This window comes from Saccopteryx bilineata, chromosome 3 (genome assembly GCF_036850765.1).
Source record: "Saccopteryx bilineata isolate mSacBil1 chromosome 3, mSacBil1_pri_phased_curated, whole genome shotgun sequence".
Lineage (NCBI taxonomy): Eukaryota > Metazoa > Chordata > Mammalia > Chiroptera > Emballonuridae > Saccopteryx > Saccopteryx bilineata.
In genome coordinates, this window is record NC_089492.1 from 61,540,320 (window position 1) to 61,561,102 (window position 20,783).

Genomic DNA, 20,783 nt, shown 5'->3' on the forward strand with positions numbered 1-20,783 from the left:
AAATAGCAAAAACATTGAAAAGAAACTGCCGAGTCTTTAATAAATAAAGCCCAGCTCCTCCCAGCCTTAAACCAGGGAAAGCTGCCTAGACACATAGGACCCTAGCCTCTTCTGTGTAACTTCAACTCTTGTCTCCAGGAGCCCCTGGCCTTGGGAACTCCTTGCAGGCCTCCAGCAGGGGGCACCACTCTCCAGGTGTTACCTTAAGTCACGCGCATACACAACTGTCCCTTTAATATCCCATAATACAGTTAGGCTGAAAAACTTTACTAAAGGCTGGGAAAATAAAATCAACATGAAGAATCACATAAAACTAGATCATTTGGGCTGAGAAATATGCATTGCTTAAAGTTACACAGATGTGGTCCAAGACAACTAACTAGTGTGCGATTTTGGCGGGCTTGTGAGGTTTGAGCTCCTCATCTGTAGACTTAGAAACAATGATGTCTATTTGGTAGAACTACTGTGAGAATTCAATTTGTTCATTTAATGTGCATTTATTGAGCCCCAAGTGAGCCATTCAATGATAACTAATATTTAAAGAGTTTGGCTAAGTGGCACACAGTCTTCAAAGTGCTAGTTACATTAGCTCACTTAATCCTCACACGGAAGGAGGTGCTATCTGTATTCCCATTTTACACAGGGCAGGGATAAGGCCCAAAGATGTTTAGGTCACATGACTGGTGATGGATACATCTAGGACTGGAACTGAGGCAGCCTGGTTCTGGAGAGCAGAGAGTCTGTCACCACGGAGCACACAGTTTAGGGTAGTACACGTGCAAGAAACAATGTACATAAATCAAAGGAGCATAAATGCTGTGAAGGAAATGGACCAGGTGTCTGGCAGAGACCTGCGGGGAAGGGCTGTTAGAGATCCTTCAGAGGGTGGTCAGGGACGTTTTCTTTGAGGGAAGTGGCATTTTAGTTTGGAGTAAACGAGGTCGTGTGTTTGTTAAAGGGAAGTCTGGACACCCTGACAATTAATGTTTCCCTTCATCTCTTTTATATATTGAAATAAAATTTCTCAAAGATTTTCTTGACCCTGTATGACCTCTCACTGCTCTTGGCCACCCCAAGAGGCAGACCCCACAGAGTGGACACAGCCTTTGTTAAGCAGGGGACCTTGCCTTCCTTATTCAGATAAAAACTATGGAAAGTAACAAGAACTCCCATGCTTCAACAACTGGCACAGAGATGCTTAAACATACCTTTGTTTGCACACAAACTCTTTTATTAGATAATTGAGAAGGCCTAGCTGTTTACAGGTGTTGTCATTTTCGTGCCTTTAACAATTTGTTCAATTTCCAAAGCATCAACTTAGTTCTGCTGTTCACAATGGCTCTGAAAGGTGTTAAGACTTTTGGCAATTCATCGCAGGTTCGCAGCATCTTCGCCTATGCTTTTTATTTCGAAATAATAGCTGATTTCTTTGGCAAACCCATCATTTCTTATTTAATGGGTAGTACTTCAGTAATTGAACTAGCTTTTTGAAAGCTACAGTGGCAGCTAAGAAAATCATAATAGAGGACTAAAATAAGATAAATGGTGGGAAAAGACACATTACCTCTTTTTACACATCTGGTTGTTATTATTGTTAATAATAGTAAAATTCAATAAATTGATATAACTGTCTTTTTTTTTATCATTGTTTAAAATATCCTTGGGAATGTCAAATAAAATAGCAGTCGCAGCACCACAATGTGAATTATAGTACTGTAAAAAAATTGGCAATGGTGGGTTCTGCCTGACAGTTGCTGCCTGCTATTTTGAAAGCAAAATACTCACTTACATATTTTTAGGGCATTTTATGAAAAAGAATAAAAAAAGAGAGCTCATACTTTTAGGTGAACTTCACCCTTTGTCCTCTTCTTCTTTTTTTTTTTTTTTTTTTTTTGTATTTTTTCTGAAGCTAGAAACCTGGAGAGACAGTCAGACAGACTCCCGCATGCGCCCGACCGGGATCCACCTGGCACGCCCACCAGGAGGTGACGCTCTGCCCACCAGGGGGCGATGCTCTGCCCCTCCGGGGCGTCGCTCTGTTGCGACCAGAGCCACTCCAGCGCCTGGGGCAGAGGCCAAGGAGCCATCCCCAGCGCCCGGGCCATCTTTGCTCCAATGGAGCCTTGCTGCGGGAGGGGAAGAGAGAGACAGAGAGGAAGGAGAGGGGGAGGGGTGGAGAAGCAGATGGGCGCTTCTCCTGTGTGCCCTGGCCGGGAATCGAACCTGGGACTTCTGCACGCCAGGCCGACGCTCTACCACTGAGCCAACCGGCCAGGGCCTGTCCTCTTCTTTTGACGGCGATCTATTGATATGTAGGGAATGGTGACTATGGTGTGGCAGGCTGACTGCCTCCTAGTGGTCACGTCCTGTGTCTCCTGAAGGTAGGCTGGACTCAGTGACTCAATTCTAACAAATAGGATGGGCAGAAATCACGGGACACCACTTCTGAGATTAGGCTATCAAAGAGCATGACTTCCATCTTGGGTGATCCATCTTGCTTTGTCTTAGATGTCTCACCTGGGGAACCAGCTGCCATGTGTGAGCAGCCGTGTGGAGAGCCACACAAAAGAAGGGACGGAGGCTTGCTGACAACCACACAAACAAAGTGGGATGCAGAACTCCTCCTCACATTCTCCCCACCCAGCCTGGCTTCCTGATAAGACCACAGCCCTGGCCGATAGCCTGATTTCTCCCTGGGAGCCAGAGACACATAGCTCGGTGGCACTCAGATTTCTGACTCACAGAAACTGTGAGATAATAATGTTTGTTCATTTAAACTATGAAACTTGGGGGGTTACTTGTTGTGCAGCAAAGGTAACTTATATATATGGGAGTACAAAGAGAATGACACATTCTGGAGTAGGCCCTTGGTCTCTGAACCCAGAGCTAGAGTGACATCATCTCTAGGCACCCCACTGTTGCTTGGTGCTGAGATCACATGTTGGGGTTTATCTGACCTTGTGGCTTGAGTGTTGTTCATTTGGCATCCTACTTGCTCAGGCCTTTAGTAGCGAGGCCTTTAGTAGTGAGGAGCTTCCAAGGATGGCACCACCCCAGACATTGCCTAGGCTTTGTCAGGCCCTGAGGCTTATTATCGAGTCCTTCCTGATGTCCTTGGGAGGTTTGGGGCTTTGGACATGCTTACCTAGAGCTGCCTGGGCTTTGGGGCCCTGTGGCAGCTGCCGGCTTCCTCTCCAGGGCTCTGCATCTGATTACCACCCACAGCAGGTTCCATATCTCTGTAGCTTCCCCTTGCACACGAACGTTTCTACGCCCTCCCCAGCTGGGATGGTCCATGTGAATTCCCTTCAAAGCGTAAACCACAAAAGCTGGTAACTGGGCAGGAAGGCTATCAGGAAATGCAAACTGACATGCGCTCTGGGCCAGTGAGGAGGCTCAGCAGAGGTGAAGGGCGGGAGGGAATGTTGTGTGAAGTGCAGTGCACGCTCCACCTAAGGGCAGGTGCTACTGAGTGCTGCTCTTCTCATTAAAAAATAAATGCCCAGTGTTGCCCAAACTTCTCATTGGTCAAGAGAAGCTGAAAGTTTGGATTAAAAAAAACTGAAATATTTCTATTTTAAAATATTGTCAACAAGACTATACTTTCAGGGATCATTTCTATAGTTTGTTAAAATATCATCAACTGAATTTTAAAAAAGAAACCACACTATGTGTTTTACATTTCAAAGCCAGATTTGTACACTGGTTTGGTATCTCTGGCTAAAACTTAGCAATACAGTTCCTAGTGGAGAAAGAAGGGGAAACCCTTTTAATTTTGTCCCATGGAGTATAAAGTCAGGTCAGAAAACAAGACAGCCATTACTTTCTCAATAAATCATCCTCTTACATCAATTATATGTCACAGAGATTAAGTGATACGTTGAATACTGATAATATACAATGCACAGTATCCAGCACCTGTTCAGTGATTAAACAATGTATATCTTTTAGCTTCTCTACTTAAGACCATTTCTTTTCAATTCTGCTTACCTATTTCTGCCCTAGCACCAAACTTTTTATTATCGTGACTTTATAAGGTATTTGTTAGGACAAATTGTAGAAATGGCACAGGATCTTATTGAAGCAGCATTTAAATTTACTCACATACATGTGCATGTTTAAACAAATGCAATCAGCGGCAGCCAGCTTTCTCACTGGGAAGGGATCTTAGAGTTTATCTAGCACCTCGTGAACGAGGAAACAGAGGCCTAGAAAGAGTAATGGCTTGCTTAAAGCTTTCCAGCTACTTGGTGATTGTGTCAGATTGGAAGCGACGTGATTTGACTCCTTGTCCAGGTCGTCTGTCTATGCTGAGCTGCTCTAACTCCCTGTATCCTTTTGGTGTGGCTGACAGTTCCATCCTGCAAGCTGCTCCTCACGATGAAGGCACTGGGCACAGAGGATCCTGCATGCATGCCACCTGGGTAGAGCAACCTGCTAACACGTTAGCTCATATTAGATTCCTCAAGTGACACTGGGGTGGGGAGTGGGTGTCAGGCCCCAATGGCCTGTGTCAGGGTGCTGGCAGATGTACTACTGGAAGGACATGAAGACAAACTTCCCTAACTTCTTGACTTTTCCTCTGATCTGCTTTGTCACAATAGAGAAAGCGGGCCTACAAGAATAAAATGCTGGATGTCAGAGACAGCTTGCTGGGAGCTTAACCTAAGGCAGCAGTATGGACATAGCTAAATATCAATAGTAAGTGCTGTCTGTGTTTCTATTTAAATAGATCAAAGCTAATTGAAACTGGATTTTAAACGTTTTTGCCTCCCCTTCCACCAAGTCAAGTGAAATTCGAAGTATTTGTACAGTGCAGGCTTCCAGCTGGAGCTTACCTTTCTTCATCGGAGAACATTGGGAACTGGCTACAGCTGGGACTCATGCTAATATAACTGATTAGGTCTTTATACGGAGGAGTTGGGTTATTGTAAACACTGTCCAGACTATTTAGTCCACTTTCACTGGGTACTTCTGGGGGAAAATGTATATGTATCTTATAATAATAATATTGTATCATCATTATCATCAAACTTTTAAGTTTTAATTTTGTGTGCTAATTGGTTGGGGTTTGTAAAAACTTAATTCAAACCTATTTGGATTTCTCCTTTTCCCTCTAGTTCTACCATATTTATGGGGACTTATATACCAAAGAACTGGAAGGAGAAGAGAAACGTCTGGTCCTCAGCTCTCCTCTGCCACATTTGTGTCTACTGAGGCATCTGTTAACCTACCCGGCCCTGGCCAACAGCCCATGAAGGTCACTTCGTTCCTTCCCAGAAGGTCTGATCAGGCTCCGATTGTTGTTTCTATTCCTTTAGCATCACTCTTGAGGTCACGGAATCATCAGTTTCTGGGCCACCCAGTGCTCAGGCTGATAGGGGGACTGGCCCCCCTAGACTCTACCAAAACCTGTGGGTTCAATCATCTCCTCCCTGGAGCCACACTGGAAAGTGGTGTACAGTCCTGGCTGGGATGCTCCCACCCCCTCTTTGACCTTCCTTGGGGAACGAGGAAGTGACAGTGAGAGGCCAGCATGTTGCCTCCGGGGCTTCTCAAGTCAACATTAGAAAACTGGGGACAAAGGGCTCCTTCGCCCTGGATAACATTAACCTTGTTAGGGGGCCAGGATACAAAGGGAAAAATGTGGTAAGATTATATTTTTGGAATATTACTTACTGTCCTTACTTATCCAATTATTAAGCTAGATCATTTCAAATTTGTTGTCTTAGGGGTATCAAAAGAAAGTCAGGAGGAACCTGAGGAAAAAGAAAAGGAAATCAGTTATTAGTTTTTGAGAGTCAAGAGTTAAACCTGTCCTGTCCAATATGTTAACCCTTATCCGTAGCCATGTAGCTGTTTATTGTTTTGTTTTGTTTTATTTTTAAATTTTTTAAAAATTTTATTTATTCATTTTAGAGAGGAGAGAGAGAGGGAGAGGGAGAGAGAGAGAGAGAGGAGAGAGAGACAGGGGGGAGGAGCTGGAAGCATCAACTCCCATATGTGCCTTGACCAGGCAAGCCCAGGGTTTCGAACCGGCGACCTCAGCATTTCCAGGTCGACACTTTATCCACTGCACCACCACAGGTCAGGCCGCTATGTAGCTGTTTAAATTTTAATTAATTAAAATTAAATAAAATTAAAAAGTCAGTTTCTCATTTGCACATTCTGACCAGCTCAGAATTACAGAGCATTTCTACCATGGCTAAAATTGGACAGCTCTGAGCCGGGCCATAACTCATTGTGAGTAAAAGCAAAGCTTTAGCTTCTGGGACTTGAATAGACTTTCCTGGCTGCGGGGAGGGACAGGGACTGAGGAGGCATTAGAAAGGGAGGAGGATGGTGAGTCATGTCACAGGGTTCAGCTCACATCTATAGGTACTCAGTGTTCTCTGCAGAATGCTGTCCACTGCTGGCATCTGGGAGTTCGTGGGAGCTAAGTCAATGTCCAAAGACCATCTGGTCTCCATTCAGGGTTTCAGCACATAGCCTACCCCGAGGAGTGTGTCAGCTGTTTTTCCCTGTGGCATGAGTCATAGGAGGATTCTTGCTCGTGTCTAACTGGCAGGCACTGACAATATTAATTTGAAGTGTGGTGCTGTGAATACTACAGACGATACAAAGGGTAATCATGTAAATTAAGAGGGTGGAATTTGCTTAGAGCTGTTTTGTCAAAAAGGACTGAACAAAGCCATGGTCACCTCTGGAAGATTCAGTAAGGTCAGCATTAAGAATCCTCCTTCAGAAGTTTACAGAGGGTCTCTCTTAGTGGCTTAGCCATTACCGTATCTGAGGAATGAAAAGTAAAGACGCTGAGTGGTGGGTGGTGTGATGAGGGGGGTGTCATTCTGAAGCTCTGTCTCAGTCAATTCTCCTGAGTTTGAAAGCTCCTAGAATGCAATGTGGAGATCAGCACTGATGCCGAGTTATCCCTGGAGACTTCTGCTCTCCCTAACCCACAGTACTGGTCTACTTCCTCCCCTCTTCCATTAGATCACAAGATAATCCTTGTTTTAAAATGTATCTTCACACTCCCTCATGAATAAGCTTTAATACATGTTAAATTTTAATCTCCATGAAGCCAGGGACTGCTCCTTGTCCTGCTGCCATTTAGCTCAGAGCCATACATTGTGTCTAGTGGAAGGGAGGACAGATGCGGAAAGGATACAGATGGAAAAGAGCGAATTACCAGCCTGGGCCAGGTCACCAAGGACAAGACAAGCAAACAAACAAGCAATAAAGTAAGAACCATTTGCAAATGGATGAAAAGACTGAGTGTGATAGTTTTGAATGATTTCATATTGAAATTATTTGGCCTGGGTTTCTCATTCACCTTTGTTAGGACTGACCTCAAATTGCTTTTTTAGATGAATCTGACCTTTGACTATGGTCCTCCTTTGCATGATATCATTTTGAAAGTAGTGTGGGGCTTTTTTTGTTTTGTTTTGTTTTTTTTTAGAAACTTGTCTCCTTTAAGTTCGAACTTTGACCCAAGGATGTCACTGTGACTATTATAGAGCACAGGTCTGGGCATTTACCAGCAACATGTAATGTAATTTCTACATTCAAACTTTTTGCAGAGCCACGTGGGTCGAAATTTCATTAGAGGAAATGAGTATTTCTAGAGATTATCTGAAAGCTATGAACTGTCCAGTTCTCTTCAGTGTTTAGACTGAAAATCTCTCCTAAACATTTAATTATCATCATTTTAGTTGCAAGCAACAGAAAACCACCCTGGCTAACAAAAAGCAGGGTTTATTTGAATAATACAGAGTGAGTTCATACAATTAATAAAGCACCTGAAAAAAACAAGCTTCAGGAAAGTCAGGAACCAGGGAAGGCCCTGGGACCTTAGCAGCAAGAGCCTGTAGGGATTTCTCTCTGGGTGTTTTTATATGATGATTCAGTTCCTATACCCTGAAGACTGTATTTCTGTCAAGAATGAAATTCAGGGAGCGTAATCTTTTTGGCATGTTGGAGTCAAGTATCTCTATCCTTGGATCAGCCCACCATGGCCAGGGAACAGGGAGCGGTGTATGTAGACGGGCAATGCCAATAGGGAATGCAGTCCACTGCCTAGCTGGTGCCCAATACCCTGACAGCGATGAGCTGGCTATTTTCTCTTTGCTCTCCCAGATCCATCTTCCATCCTTCCCTTCTTGCTCTGTGTCACAGGGACCCCACCAGGACAGCTGGATCACTTACTTATCTTTTGTCTTTCTGATTCTTCCTATACCAACAGACAAATAGGGCAAAGAGACAGGATACTCTGTCCCTCCCACTCCACTTTGTTTTTCCTTTCGGTCTGCTTCCTAAGAGCGGCGCTTTTCCCAAACTACAGCTTGCGTTGGGCAGCTCCAACTCTGCAGCTCCACTGGCGAAATCACAGCCCTTCAGCTAGAGGAGTTTCAGCAGCTTCCTGATGCTGCTCTATTCTGGGCGCCTCAACACCTCTTCTATGTGTTTGTACCCGTGCTCATATCTTTATAGTAGACTATTTTTTAAATTAAATTAATTTTTTTCAATTACAGTTGACATTCAGTATTCTTTTATATTAGTTTCAGGTGTATAACATAGTGGTTAGACATCTATATAACTTACAAAGTGATTTCCTGATGGATCTAGTACTTACCTGGTAATATTATTTCATATATTCCTTATGCTGTACTTTGCATCTCTGTAACTATTCTGTAACTACCAACCTGTACTTCTTATTCCCATCACCTCTTCACCCAGCCCCCCAATGCCCCTCTGGCAACCATCAGTCTGCTTTCTGTTATCTGTGAGTCTGTTTCTGTTTTGCTTGTTCATTTATTTTGTTCTCTTTTTCTTTTAAGATTTTATTTATTCATTTTTAGAGATAGGGGAGAGAGAGAAAGAGAAAGAAGGGAGGAGGAGCAAAAAGCATCAACTCCCATATGTGCTTGACCAGGCAAACCCAGGGTTCCAATCTGGTGACCTTGGCGTTCCAGGTTGACGCTTTATCCACTGCGCCACCACAGGTCAGGCCCATTTATTTTGTTCTTTAGATTGCACTTATATTTGAATTTTGCTTCTTTAAACCATCTGAATGAATTCTAGTTTAATCCAGAAACCTGACGTAGGCAGCCCAACTAAGCCACATCAAAAGGGAGCTGTGTGCCAGGCTAACGCTCTCTTGACCTTGAGGGAATTATAAAGCTTTAGTGAGAGAACATGAACTTCATTAAGGGAAATGTATACAAAACAACTTTATTGAATAAATATGATACTTAACAGCTTTTCTAGCGGTATGCTGTAGGACTGTGTAGGAAACATGTTTTTGCCTAGTCAGACCGTTTAAGAAATCACCTAGCTCTAACTCTGACTTCGTGTGGTTTGTTTGGCACTGATTCTACCCCAGCCCCAGGCGGAACAAGGACCTCATCTTGATCACACGATTTGTTCAGAAGTTGGCATGTGATCAGGGCTAGGATGTCCAAAATCAGTCCCAGGACTTCTGCTATATAAACTGGGCAAGAAGTGAAATAGGAATATGGTGGCCACCGGTGCTTCTAAGTGGGGAGGGTCTTCTTGGAAATAAAACCCTCTGGAAGAGAGGTCTGAGATCTGGGAAGTGAGTCCTCACAGTGTTACTTGAGCACCGGAATCAGGCAATGCCTGGAACTGCAGGTTAGCCCCTTGGATTTTTAGTTACACCCATCAGTGTATTCTCTTCTCTGCTTTAGTTTGATCTGGGCCTTCGATCACTTGCAATGGAAAAAATTCTGACCAATTAAAAATATTAATAATTGTTACCTCTTTTCTGAGAGTTCTCAAGAGAAAATGTTTTGGGGTCTTGGATCCAAGAATGGTTTCTTCCCTGCTGAGTAAATGCTTTGTTTGGTGCACACTGTGTCATGTAAGCGATTCAGCTTTGGGCAGAAAGTTCAGAACCAAACCTTGGCTTCACTTCCAGGCGGTGACTAGGGCTTGATCTCATGTTCCTCTAAGTATACCAACATTATTCATGGCTCTATCTTATTTTTTCTACTTTTATTATTCTTTGGCCATGATTTCATCACCTATTTTTATGTTATTTTATTTCTGTAGACATGTCTATTTTTAATTTCTATTTTAGCAAAGGCAGTATAGAAATAAATAGGCCAAATGAGGAGAAAATTTTGTAAGGTTCTGGTTGCATTTCTATTGTCAACCAAGAACATCTGTTTCTGTTAAGAAGATATGTCCTTGGTGTATTATAAACATCACTGCCTGCCGGTAAGAGATAATGTGTATAATCTTACATTTCTTAGTAGGCTGGTGACTTAATTTCTTTGCAAAAAAATTAATGTTTTGAGGAGAGAGCACAGGGTCTTATTTAGGCACTTATATAATCTCTCCTGACAGCAAAAATGTGAACAGGACATGAATGCGTGGGATCAGTATTAGTGGGCCACCACGTAGAGAATTTCAACCTAAAATGCCTGATTTTGGCATTTATTCTGTCACAACTTGAAGTGTTTTTATATGTTGTTTCATATAAACTCCGTGGTCGTCTTTCTCTGTAACGCTCCTCTATCACTGCTGAGTCTAGTTCTCATCCTCCTGTTCTTGCTTCTATAAGGTCTACTGAATTGACCGCTGTCACCCAGCTCTGCCTTCTGCAGGGTGCTCTACACATTGTCCCAAGCAGCATTCCTGCGCACTCGGACAGGCATGCGATGGCCTGTTCAGATCCCTGCTGTGGTCCTTCAACAGACTGATTTCAGAATCACCTCCAGTGGGCTCCCGTGATCTGTCTGCCCACTTCCGCTATTTGCACAACCAAACCTCCTTCGCAGTCACACCGGCCTCCTCGCTATGTTCAGGGTAGAATTGTTCATGTTTTTCTCTCACCTCCACTGTCATCTCTAAAAAATCTCCCCTCTTTCTCCATTCATTCACATCCTACAGTTTTCAAGTTTATCTTACTGAAATTCTTTCCAATTGGTATGCTCTACACAATTCTTTCTTGTCTACAAACCTTCCGGGAGGATGTTCTGATTCTAGCATTATATTATGTGCAATGGTATATTCTAGGGGAAGTGTTAGGCCTTTATTTCTTTCTTATTACAAAAATATTTAGTGCAATGTCACATGCGCAGTATGTATTTAATAAAAGTGAGCCTCATGAACTATGAATTAGGAGACCTGAAATTTACTTGCAAGTTTGTTTTTTCTTAGCTATCTGACTTTGGTCTTTTTAAGGCTTTACCTTTTGAATCCTCTAATTTCTTATTTAAAATAGGAAAAAAGGACTCTCTGAAAAAAAAATCACATACAGGCAGCCAAAGGAATGTATGTGAGCAAATAAGGCTATTTGAGTAATGATTTAAAGGACGCTTGTGATAGATTAGATGAGTAATCCTCAATACCTGTATTCTACTTATGGGCACACACCTGCATTAAAACTTTCAGGAGGCTCCTGCCTGACCTGTGGTGGCGCAGTGGATAGAGCACAACCTGGAGCACTGAGGTTGCTGGCTAGACCCCAAGGTTGCCAACTCCAGCCCCATGTTGCCGGTTTGATCCCCAGTCAAAGCATATATAAATATAAGAAGCAATCAATGGATGCACAACCAAAGTAGAGAAACGGATTGGTGCTTATCTCTCTTTCTCTCTCTCTTCCTTCCTCTCTCTCTCTCAACAACAACAACAAAAATTTTCAGGCTCCTGAGTTCTGGCCAATGGAATGTGAATGGGTCATGTGTTCTACTACCAGCCTCACTGATAAAATTCTCTTTCACTTTCTTTGCTCTCATTCCTGTGTTTTGCTGGAATAGAGAGAACTTCATGTTCAGTGTGGGTGGGGAGAGGTGGAGGATGCTTCCCTCTTCTTGGGCAAGTAGCTGAGCTATACTTTCTAGAGTTCTGGACAATGGACTGCGGGCAGAGGCAGGTGCCCAAATTCTAGGCCTGGTCTATCAAGTCCTCCCACTCTCTATACTCACTGAATAAATAAAAGCTCCAAGGACCTGGGGGAGGGTGGGGTGACAAGATGAAAGAAGCCAAGATCCCAGGAACATCACAGAACAGAGCACCTTCACCTCTCTCCACTGTGTTGTAGGTCTGGAACTGAGATTTCAGGGTTTGTTTATTTTTTAACAACAGCTAGCATTATATACATGTTTCATGGACTAAGTAGTCTCAAGTGACTATGAGGTAGCTGTGAATTTTTCTAGTCCACTTTGTATCTCTTTCTTTCCCTCCCTCCCTCCTCCTCCCTCTCTCCCTCCCCCCCTCTCTCCCTATCTCCCTTCCTTCCCCCTCTCTCCCTCTTTCCCTCCCTCCTCCCTCTCTCCCTCCCTTTACCCTCCCTCTCTCCCTCCCTTCCTTCCTCTCTCCCTCACTTCCTTCCTTCTTTCTTTCTTTTATTTTTTTGATTTTTTATTTACTGATTTTTTTTTGTGTGTGTGTGTGTGTGTGTGTGTGACAGAGACAGAGACAGATAGGGACAAACAGACAGGAAGGGAGAAGATGAGAAGCATTAATTCTTTGTTGCAGTTCCTTAGTCTCCTTAGCTGTTCATTGATTGCTTTCTCATGTGTGCCTTGACTGGGGGGCTACAGTAGAATGAGTGACTCTTTGCTCAAGCCAGCAACCTTGGGGGTCATGCCTATGATACCACACTCAAGGCAGTGACTCCACGCTCAAGCTGGTGAGCCTATGCTCAAGTCTGGTGAGCCCGCACTCAAGCCAGCTGAGCCCGCGCTCGAGCCTGGTGAGCCTGCGCTCAAGCTGGCGATCTTGGGGTTTCGAAGCTGAGTCCTCTGCATCCCAGCCCAGCTCTCTATCTACTGCACCACCGCCTGGTCAGCTTGTTTATTTATTTTATTGACTTTAGAGCAGGGAAGTGAGAGAGCAGGAAAGAGACAGGAACTTCTGTTCCTGTGTGTACCCTGGTAGGGGATTGAACCAACAATTTCTGCACTTTTGGATGATGCTCTAACCAACTGAGCTATCCAGCCAGGGCTACTTTGTATCTATGTCAAGTCATATATACTCAGGATCTAAGAATTGCTTTAAAGACTTTATTATGAGAAACTGGGAACTCTATCTTTGTCGACTCAAAGTGAGAAATATTATTTTTCTAATATTACATAATTTTACAAATAACAGCACCCAGAAGTGAGATAAGACTCCATACTATTACTTGTTTTCCTTGGAATATAGTAGTTTGTAAGGGCAAGATATTCACACACACACACACACACACACACACACACACACACACACACTCAGTAGCTGTGGCAAAGCCTCGCGCTCTGGGGAGGACGGTAATAGGCAAACAGACTGCCGTTCCTCAGTAGGGAAAGGCACACTTTGGACCACCTTCACAGTAATTTAATTTTGTAAAATCTCCAGCTGGGGCTTGGTTACTATTAAGATACTGGTTTTCAAGTACTGAAACTGTATGACCCTCATTTTGTCCATTAAATACTGAACTTGCAGTACAGTTAGCCAAGATGTTTCACACCTGATTCTTGGTTCACTAAGCTATGTTTCTAGTGGTTTCCATGGAAACAACAGTAGAAATGTGGGCTCGAGTTTCCAGCTAAGCTCTGAGAGAGCTCCTTCCCACCTTGTACCCAGAGACTGTCATAAGCATGGAGAAGGCTGCAGGATGCCACAGCCTCGGGCCAGGTCCCCAAAGCTGTAGTTATTCAGCTGATTGAGGAAATCTGATATTTTGGCTAACAGTTATGATAATTAACTGAAAAACTTTTACAGAAACTAAGTTTCTTAAATTGGATATCTTCTTTGGACTCCAGCTAATTGGATCAAATATTAACACTTCAATTTAATTTAGACTCATATAGCTGATGTAGTAGTTGGTGCATGACTTTTATAAATATGAATTTGTGAGACTGTTAAACATTCTTCACTATTTTATTTAGAGAAAAAGAAAACCTGACTATTGTGTGCCTTGAGAGTATTCAATGGGAAATAGGTTTTCAAGTGTTTTATGATAAATTGAGAATATGTGTAAGTATTTTTATTAAGCTTTGTAACCATGTTTAGATTCTGCTAATAACTTGCAGGAAGAATTAGCCAAACTACCTATCTCCTTGTGTAATGTGCATAGTATATTATGAGAATCAATTTTCAGCATATAGCACTATCAACGTTAAAAATGAGAATGATTGGACCGTGATCCCTCCTAAATCTATTTTTTAATTAAAAATTTTTTTTTTTTTTATTTTAGTGAGGAGGAAGGGAGGCAGAGAGACAGACTTCTGCATGCGCCTGGACCTGGAGCCACATGGCAAGCCCATTAGGGGGCGATGCTCTGCTCATATGGGGCCTTGCTCTATTGCTCAGGAACTGAGCAATTTTTTTTTTTTTTTTTTTTTTTTTTTTTTTTTTTTTAGTGACTGAGGCAGAGGCCATGGCGCCATCCTCAGCACTAGAGGCAAATTTTATTTATTTATTTAGCATTCCCACTGTAATTGTTTTATTGATGAGGTTTCATTTTGAGTCTGGCATTGTATCGGGTACTTGGGATTAAAGGCAACCAAGATGCTCTTCTTTCCCCCAAGGCAGTCTCCCTAAAAGGACCGCACTATATATTGATCACAACTCACTTTCCAGCTGGGTGACTTCTTTTTTTTTTCTTTAAAAAAATTTTTTTTAAATTAATTTTTATTAATTTTAATGGAGTGACATCAATAAATCAAGGTACATATATTCAAAGAAAACATGTCCAGGTTATCTTGTCATTCAATTATGTTGCATACCCATCACCCAAAGTCAGATTGTACTCCATCAGCTTCTATCTAGTTTTCTTTGTGCCCCTCCCCCTCTCCCTCCTTTCCTCCCCCCCCCCATAACCACCACACTCTTGTCCATGTCTCTTAGTCTCGATTTTATGTCCCACCAATGTGTGGAGTCCTGCAGTTCGTGTTTTTTTTCTGATTTACTTTTTTCACTCCTTATAATGTTGTCAAGATCCCACCATTTTGTTGTAAGTGATCCGATGTCATCATTTCTTAACTAGAGGCAAATTTGATGGGACCAATCCAGCTATGGCTGTGGGAAGAGAAGAGAGGGGGAGTGGAAGCGTTGGAGAAACAGATGGGCACTTTTCCTGTGTGCCCTGACTGGGAATTGAACCTTGGACGTCCACACACTGGACCAATGCTCTACCACTGAGATAACCTGCCAGAGCCCCTTCTATATATTGAATATTTAAAATGATTATTTTAATTTAATTTTAAAAATAATTATTTGACAATATTATCTTTACCATAAAAATGGAGCTCTGGACAATTATTCTGGTTATTTGACTGTTCCACTGATTTAGGCATGAGTAAAAACAAAACAAAACAAAAAACAAAAAGCAATTAATGAATTATAAAAAAGTAACTGTGATTATATATAGATAAATATGACTAGTGCGAAAAAGACCTTAAAGATTTATCAATGTAATTGTAGGAAAAGCACCTATTCTGATGCACTGTGTAAAATCTGTGGCTATGAATGAGAACTGGGAAGTATGTAGTCTCTAGTCAGAAAGGAGTAAACATGTATGTTAATTAAAGTTGGGGAAATTACCAAGGGCAGAATCTGATCACATTATCATCTTTACAAACAGGAAATAAGATATTTTGAATAGATTTAAGGTTTATTATAGAATGTAAAAATTCAGATGAGGAACACAGTAAAGTTCATTGATATTTTCCATGCCATTCGATTATCTTACTTTTCATGTGATGCCAGTTTGCTTTTTTTATTCCCGTGTTAGCAATCACTTTTTAGATTCAAGTCACAGTGTTCAGGATATTACAGCTTTTGATATTTGAATTTAATATCCGTATAGGACAACTGCTGAATCCATTAGTTAGCCATCTGGTTGAGGGTAGCTTGCCTGCTATTTCTTTAGGCTTTCAAATTCTTGCAATGTTTGGCACTTATGATCATTTGCATTTTAAATGTGTGCATGCATGTTCACGTATATACTGACATCTTGCCGTAATATTTCACTCTTTTAGAACTGAATGAAATGAAAGAATGACTTCCAAGAAGAGTTAGTAATTGGAATGCCAAAGTGATCTCCTTACACAGTTTTGTCCCCAAGTGTATCAGTTTCTTATGGCTGCTGTAACAAATAGCCACAAACTTGGTGGCAATTTTTGTAGGCCAGACACCTCTGGAGGTCAGAAGTTTCAAGGCAGTTTCATTGGACTTGCAGGTGTTAGCAGGGCCATGCTCCCTCTGGGGGCTCTAGAAGGGACCCTTTCCCTACCTTTTCTAGTTGCATTCTTTGCATTACTTGACTTGTGTTTCCTTCAACCTCTTTCCAAAGCCAGCAGCTCAGCATCTTGCTTCAGTGTTCTTATTGCCCTCTATCTCACTATAGTTAAATCTGCCTCTGCTTTTACGGTTAAAGACCTTTGTAGCTATATTTAGGACCCTCCCAGATAATCCAGGATACTATCTCCATCTCAAGATTAATTTAATTATATCTGCATATAGGATTATATTTTGCCATATAGGATAACATTCACAGGTTCCAAGATTAGAACCTGGATATATTGGTGGGGGCATTGTTCACCTGTTCAGGAAAGGGTTAACCAGCAGGCCTATGTTGCCCAAATCCTGTCAATACAGCATCCTCAAGTCCTCAGGAGTCCTTAGCCTGGCCTCTGAGAGATGACTCCTGAGTCCTTGGAGCATCCAATTCCATAATTTTTTTTTGTATACCTGAGGTCTCAGGTCCTGTGAGCTAGTTCATGCTAGCAATAGGATTTACAGTGAACACCTTTTCTGTGTGCCTGCAGCACTGAGCCACATTCTGAGTTTGAGCTCTTGGAAGATGGGGGCTGGAGACTGAGAGCGAAGGTCAGCCACACAGATGCTGCATGCCTGTGTGACGGCATAGTAAAATCCCTGGACATGAAGACTCAAGTGGGATTATCTTGTTGGCAACACTTAGCACTCAGAAGAGTGTTTCACTTGAGAACATCAGTGAAAGACTGGTAGGAAGGCAGAAGCAGAAAAACTGTGATATCTTTTTTCTTCTTACCCATCATACTCTTAACAATTTTATTTTATTTTTTCACACAGCTCTACAGATTCTCACTTTCTCTCATATGGTCCCTCCAGACTTAACACTTACAGAACACTTGTAAGACTAAAAATTTTCCTTTCTAAGCCATACATTAACATTTTTTTCTACAGGTTAGAATAAAAGCATTCTCATTAATTTTAATGAGTATTTAATATATCATAAAGTTTCAGGGAGTTTTTTTTTTTAAACAAAGACTTTTAATAATTATTAAATGTCAGCCTTGGTATTTTCTGTGCTTTCTAGTTTCTTAGAACTGTTTTTCGAGTGTGAGAGAAGTAAAACATTTTTTTTAACCACTTAATTTTTCTAAAAATAGAATGACCAACTGATCAAGTAAAAAGGAAATAAAAATGGAAAATAATCTGTGAATAATCATGTTAAAAAGTAACCCACCAAAACAAATAAAACAACCCCAAAAAACACTTTTAGCAAATTTTTCACCAAAATAAAAAGAAAGAAGGAGAATGAAAAAAAAAAGGATAAAGGAGTCTTAGCCAATAAGAAATTATTTACTGTTAAAACAGCAACATCTATCTTACTACCTGGTTTTCTCTTTGTTCCTGAGACTGTTTTAGAAGCAGTAGAAGTAGCTTCAAGAGCTATGCAGTTCAGTTTTAGCTGGGGCCACTATATGTAGTGGTGGCCATAACTGATGGTAAAGTAATCTCTCTCTCTTTCTTTTTGATGTTCACCGAGGTACCTTTTCCATCACTTCAATATCTCCCTTAAAAATATTTCTACAAAGAAATTTAACACAATACTGTGAAATAGAAGAATATAATGAATCCTTCATATATCCATCATCCAGATTTAATAAGTCATTAATATTTACTAATATTTTACTATAGTTCATGTTTTAGATTTATACAACTATATTACTCCTAGGTTTTAAGATTTTTTAAGTTACTTTTTAATTTTAAAAATATTATTAACTGATTTTGGAAAGACAGGGAGAAGAGAGAAATAGAGAGGAGAGAGGGAGAAGCACTCATTCTCGGCTCCACTTACTTATGCATTCATTGGTTGGTTCTCATATATGTCCTGCCTGACTGGGGATCAAACCTACACCCTTCTTTTGTGATGATGCTTTAACCAACTAGCTAACCAGCCAGGACAAGATTTTTATTTTTCATTAAGGTGTAATTGACATACAATAAAATTCTTCAATGTTAGGTGAATAATATTATGAGATTTGACAAATGTGTACAGTCATGTGACAACTACCAGAATCATGATATAGAACACTCCATCACAATAAAATTTTATGTCCATTTGTAATCAGTTCTTTTCCTTCACCAAAGCTCTAGTAAACCACTGAGTTCCTTTTTTTTCTCTGTAGTTTCGCTTTTCTAGAATTCCATAGACATGGAATCATAAACTAGGTAGTATTCTGTGTCTGGCTTCTTTCATTTTGCATAATGCTTTTGAGATTCAATCATGTTATTGAACACATCAGAATTTTTTTCTTTTTATTTCTCATTAGTGTTTCATTGTATGAGTATACTGAAATTTTCCATTCTGTAGCTAATGGACATTTTGGTTGATATCAGTTTTTTGGCTATTCTGCATAAAGATGTTATGAACACTTGGATACATGTCTTTGTATAGACCTTTTCTTTTTAACATTTTTATTTATTTATTTATTTTATTTCTCTTGGCTAACTACTTAGGAATGGGATTTGGGACTATATGTTAAGTGTTTAATTAATTATATAGAAAATGGCAAAACTATTCCAAAGTGACTGTACCATTTTCATTCCCACCAGCTGTGAAGGAGAGTACCAGTTGTTCCACATTCTCCCTTGTACTTTATTATGTCAGTCTTCTTAATTTTAGTCATTCTGGGGAGTGTGTAGTAAGTAGTATCTTAATTTGCATCACTTTAATGACTAATTATATTGAACATCTTCTACATGCTTATTTAACATTTGTCTATCATCTTTTGTGAAGCTTCTATTTAAATCTTTGAACATTTAAAAAAAATGGGGCTATTTGTCCTCTTATTATTGAGTTTTAAGGGTTTTTTAGATAATCCTGGAGACATGTCCTTTATAGGATATGTATGTTGTAAATATTTTCTCCCATTTATACTTTGTTGATTTTTAAAAGGATCCAGTTTTGGCTGCACTGATGTTTATTTATTTATTATTTCTATATTCCATTTCATTGATTTATGCTCTTATCTTTATTTTTTCCTTTTACTTAGGTTTGATTTGCTCTTCTTTTGCTAGTATTTTCTTAAAATGAAAATTTAAACCTTTATTTGAGACCTTTATACCTTTCTAATATAAGTGTTTAATATTTTGCCTCTAAATATTGATTTTCCTACATATCCCAGCAAATTGTCACTTAGTTAAATTTCTTTAATTTGTTTTTTTTTGTGTGTATGTTTGTTTCTAGATTTTCTAGCATAGAGTTTTTTAATTTTCAGATATGTAAGGATTTCTAAAATGTTTTATTGTTAACTTTTACTTTAATTTTCTCATGGTTAGAAGACATACTCTATAAGATTTAAGTCTTTTGAAATCTTTTGGGACTTGTTTTAGTGCCCAACTTATAACCTATCTTAGTGAATGCTTTATGTGCACTTCAAAGAAATATGTATTCTGCAGTTATTATGTGCAGTTTTCTAAAAATGTCAATTAAATGAAGATAGTGGTTATTGTCGTTTAGGCCACTTGTCAAAATACTAATATTTTTGTCTAGTTTTTAATAAATGACTGAAAAAGTGGGGTGTTAAAGACTTGATTGTGGATTTGTCTGTTGCTCTCCTTTGTTCTGTTACTTTTTCATATATTTAGAAATATTCTTTTTTTTCTTAATTTTTTTTAATTTTTATTCATTTTAGAGAGGAGAGACAGAGAGAGAGAGGAGAGACAGAGAGAGAGAAGGGGGAGGAGCTGGAAGCATCAACTCCCATATGTGCCTTGACCAGGCAAGCCCAGGGTTTCGAACCGGCGACCTCAGCATTTCCAGGTCGATGCTTTATCCACTGCGCCACCACAGGTCAGGCTAGAAATATTCTTATTAGGCACCTAGATATTTATAATTGTTATCTCTTCCTGAGATAGTCAACCTTTTTATAATTTTCCATAGCAATACTTCCCATTTTGGTGTCTATTTTGTTTAATTTAATATAGTCACTCCAGCTTTTTTGCACTACATATTTTTTTTCAATTTTTCACTTTTAATCTATTTGTGTTTTTTTATTTCAAGTACCTAGTTTATAGAGAGCATATAGTTGGATTTTGCTTTTATATCTAGTTTGACAATCTATGCCTTTTGCTTAGATTATCTGGTCTATTTACATTAAATATAATTATTGATATAATGGCTTTAAGTCTGCATTTTTGCTATTTTTTTATACTGGTCTTTTATTTTGCTCTCTGTTCTTTCTTTTCTGTTTTCTTTTGTATTAATCAGTTATTTTTTAGTGTTCCATTTGAATTTGTTGGTTGGCTGCTTTCTATGTCTTTTTGTATTACTTGTTTTTAGTGGTTGCTTTAGGGTTTACAATATGCACCTTAAAATTAGTTCTATTAAATTGAGTATTAATATTTGAATTACTTCAGGTAAAATATAGCCACCTTGAAGCAGTCTATTTTTATTTCCCAACTCCCAGTGCAATTTTTTTTTTTTTTTTTACAGAGACAGAGTCAGAGAGAGGGATAGACAGGGATAGACAGACAAGAATGGAGAGATGAGAAGCATT